Source organism: Rhinoderma darwinii, chromosome 1, assembly GCF_050947455.1.
Source record: "Rhinoderma darwinii isolate aRhiDar2 chromosome 1, aRhiDar2.hap1, whole genome shotgun sequence".
In the NCBI taxonomy this organism is placed as follows: domain Eukaryota; kingdom Metazoa; phylum Chordata; class Amphibia; order Anura; family Rhinodermatidae; genus Rhinoderma; species Rhinoderma darwinii.
This window is the reverse complement of record NC_134687.1, coordinates 657,549,612-657,554,099: the sequence shown is the minus strand read 5'-3', so window position 1 is coordinate 657,554,099 and position 4,488 is coordinate 657,549,612.

Here is a 4,488-nt window from a genome sequence, read left to right as displayed (position 1 = left end):
TTACCCCTGCAGCAGAGGTGAGAATGGGTAGGAGGGTGTAATAGTGATAGATGGGAAGCCACAGAGGAGGATGGGGGAGTAGTCTAGACGGTGGATGATGAGGTTATATGTACTGGCATTTATGTCTGCTCGACGGTGAGGAATGACCGACTTGTAGAGGGGGAGGAAAGACGGACTTGTAGAGGGGGAGGAGAGGCCGACTTGTAGAGGGCGAGGAGAGACGGACTTGTAGAGGGGGAGGAAAGACTGACTTGTAGAGGGGGAGGAGGGACGGACTTGTAGAGGGCGAGGAGGGACGGACTTGTAGAGGGCGAGGAGGGACGGACTTGTAGAGGGGGAGGAGAGACCGACTTGTAGAGGGCGAGGAGAGACCGACTTGTAGAGGGCGAGGAGAGAAGGACTTGTAGAGGGGGAGGAGAGACGGACTTGTAGAGGGGGAGGAGAGACGGACTTGTAGAGGGGGAGGAGGGGCCGACTTGTAGAGGGCGAGGAGGGACGGACTTGTAGAGGGGGAGGAAAGACTGACTTGTAGAGGGGGAGGAGGGACGGACTTGTAGAGGGGGAGGAGGGGCCGACTTGTAGAGGGCGAGGAGAGACTGACTTGTAGAGGGGGAGGAGGGACGGACTTGTAGAGGGCGAGGAGGGACGGACTTGTAGAGGGCGAGGAGGGACGGACTTGTAGAGGGGGAGGAGAGACCGACTTGTAGAGGGCGAGGAGAGAAGGACTTGTAGAGGGGGAGGAGAGACGGACTTGTAGAGGGGGAGGAGAGACGGACTTGTAGAGGGGGAGGAGGGGCCGACTTGTAGAGGGGGAGGAGGGGCCGACTTGTAGAGGGGGGAGGAAAGACCGACTTGTAGAGGGGGAGGAAAGACCGACTTGTAGAGGGGGAGGAAAGGCCGACTTGTAGAGGGGGAGGAGAGGCCGACTTGTAGAGGGGGAGGAGAGACGGACTTGTAGAGGGCGAGGAGAGACGGACTTGTAGAGGGGGAGGAGAGACCGACTTGTAGAGGGGGAGGAGAGAAGGACTTGTAGAGGGGGAGGAGAGACGGACTTGTAGAGGGGGAGGAAAGACCGACTTGTAGAGGGGGAGGAAAGACCGACTTGTAGAGGGGGAGGAAAGACCGACTTGTAGAGGGGGAGGAGAGACGGACTTGTAGAGGGGGAGGAGAGACGGACTTGTAGAGGGCGAGGAGAGACGGACTTGTAGAGGGGGAGGAAAGACCGACTTGTAGAGGGGGAGGAAAGACCGACTTGTACAGGAGGAGGAGAGACGGACTTGTAGAGGGGGAGGAGAGACGGACTTGTAGAGGGGGAGGAAAGACCGACTTGTAGAGGGGGAGGACAGGTCTAGAAGGAGTGGCACAGAGTAATGTAGAAGAAGAGGACGGGTCTAGAAGGAGGAGCACAGAGTAATGTAGAAGCAGAGGACAGGTCTAGAAGGAGGAGCACAGAGTAATGTAGAAGCGGAGGACAGGTCTAGAAGGAGGAGCAGTGTAATGTAGAAGCAGAGAACAGGTCTAGAAGGAGGAGCAGTGTAATGTAGAAGCAGAGGACAGGTCTAGAAGGAGGAGCACAGAGTAATGTAGAAGCAGAGGACAGGTCTAGAAGGAGGAGCACAGAGTAATGTAGAAGCAGAGGACGGGTCTAGAAGGAGGAGCACAGAGTAATGTAGAAGCAGAGGACAGGTCTAGAAGGAGGAGCACAGAGTAATGTAGAAGCAGAGGACAGCTCTAGAAGGAGGAGCACAGAGTAATGTAGAAGCAGAGGACAGCTCTAGAAGGAGGAGCACAGAGTAATGTAGAAGCAGAGGACGGGTCTAGAAGGAGGAGCGCAGAGTAATGTAGAAGCAGAGGACAGGTCTAGAAGGAGGAGCACAGAGTAATGTAGAAGCAGAGGACAGGTCTAGAAGGAGGAGCACAGAGTAATGTAGAAGTAGAGTTCAGGTCTAGAAGGAGGAGCACAGAGTAATGTAGAAGCAGAGGACAGGTCTAGAAGGAGGAGCACAGGGTAATGTAGAGGCAAAGGACAGGTCTAGACGGAGAAGCACAGAGTAATGTAGAAGCAAAGGACAGGTCTAGAAGGAGGAGCACAGAGTAATGTAGAAGCAGAGGACAGGTCTAGAAGGAGGAGCACAGAGTAATGTAGAAGCAGAGGACAGATCTAGAAGGAGGTGCACAGAGTAATGTAGAAGTAGAGTTCAGGTCTAGAAGGAGGAGCACAGAGTAATGTAGAAGCAGAGGACAGGTCAAGAAGGAGGAGCACATAGTAATGTAGAAGCGGAGGACAGGTCTAGAAGGAGGAGCACAGAGTAATGAAGAAGCGGAGGACAGGTCTAGAAGGAGGAGCACAGAGTAATGTAGAAGCAGAGGACAGGTCTAGAAGGAGGAGCACAGAGTAATGTAGAAGGCAGAGGACAGGTCTAGAAGGAGGAGCACAGAGTAATGTAGAAGCAGAGGACAGGTCTAGAAGGAGGAGCACAGAGTAATGTAGAAGCAGAGGACAGGTCTAGAAGGAGGAGCACAGAGTAATGTAGAAGCAGAGGACGGGTCTAGAAGGAGGAGCACAGAGTAATGAAGAAGCGGAGGACAGGTCTAGAAGGAGGAGCACAGAGTAATGTAGAAGCGGAGGACTGGTCTAGAAGGAGGAGCACAGAGTAATGTAGAAGCAGAGGACAGGTCTAGGAGGAGCACAGAGTAATGTAGAAGCAGAGGACAGGTCTAGAAGGAGGAGCACAGAGTAATGAAGAAGCGGAGGACAGGTCTAGAAGGAGGAGCACAGAGTAATGTAGAAGCGGAGGACAGGTCTAGAAGGAGGAGCACAGAGTAATGTAGAAGCAGAGGACAGGTCTAGGAGGAGCACAGAGTAATGTAGAAGCAGAGAACAGGTTACACTTTACAGAAGTCTGTGTGTAAGATGTGACTGCTGAGTGATAAGATATGCAGAGATCCTCTACACACAGCACAATACATGCTGCTTCCTCACACTAAACTGCCAGGACCTTCTGTACACGCACACTGGACTGCCAGGATCTTCCGTACATATACACTGGTCTGGTAGGACCTTCCGTGCATACGCGCTGGACTGCCGGGCGCCTTTCCGTGCATACGCGCTGGACTGCCGGACGCCTTTCCGTGCATACGCGCTGGACTGCCGGGCGCCTTTCCGTGCATACGCGCTGGACTGCCGGGTGCCTTCCGTGCATACGCGCTGGACTGCCGGGTGCCTTCCGTGCATACGCGCTAGACTGCCGGGTGCCTTCCGTGCATACGCGCTGGACTGCCGGGTGCCTTCCGTGCATACGCGCTGGACTGCCGGGTGCCTTCCTTAATTTGTGTGTATGTGCCTGCACATAGTGATCTAGTAACATCACTATGTGCACAGTAAATGAATGGGGAGAAGTGTATGACGCTGATTGGTCAGCATCATACACTTCGTTCCACAACGCCCACTTAACAAAGTAAAACACGCCTAGTTGGGCATTAAGAAAGTTATTAGCATAAAGCTAATATAGGTAATAACTCCGTCAAAAATGATAGTTTTTCTAAATAAAAAACACTGCTGTAATCTACATTACAGCGCCGATCACATCATGTACAAGATAGGCCACTTATAATGTGGTGACAGATCCTCTTTAAAGAGGCTCTGTCACCAGATTTTGCAACCCCTATCTGCTATTGCAGCAGATCGGCGCTGCAATGTAGATTACAGTAACGTTTTTATTTTTAAAAAACTAGCATTTTTGGCCAAGTTATGACCATTTTTGTAGTTATGCAAATGAGGCTTGCAAAAGTCCAACTGGGCGTGTTGAAAAGTAAAAGTACAACTGGGTGTGTATTATGTGCGTACATTGGGGCGTGTTTACTACTTTTACTAGCTGGGCGTTGTGTATAGAAGTATCATCCACTTCTCTTCAGAACGCCCAGCTTCTGGCAGTGCAGACACACAGCGTGTATTCGAGAGATCACGCTGTGACGTCACTCACAGGTCCTGCAACGTGTCGGACGAGCGAGGACACATCGGCACCAGAGGCTACAGATGATTCTGCAGCAGCATCGGCGTTTGCAGGTAAGTCGATGTAGCTACTTACCTGCAAACGCTGATGCTGCTGCAGAATCATCTGTAGCCTCTGGTGCCGGTGTCCTCGCTCGTCTGACACGATGCAGGGCCTGTGAGTGACGTCACAGCGTGATCTCTCGAGAACACGGCTGTGTCTGCACTGCCAGAAGCTGGGCGTTCTGAAGAGAAGTGGATGATACTTCTCATCAGAACGCCCAGCTAGTAAAAGAAGTAAACACGCCCCGATGTACGCACATAATACACGCCCACTTGGACTTTTACTTTTAAACACGCCCAGTTGTACTTTTGCAAGCCTCATTTGCATAAATACAAAAATGGTCATAACTTGGCCAAAAATGCTCGTTTTTTAAAAATAAAAACGTTACTGTAATCTACATTGCAGCGCCGATCTGCTGCAATAGCAGATAGGG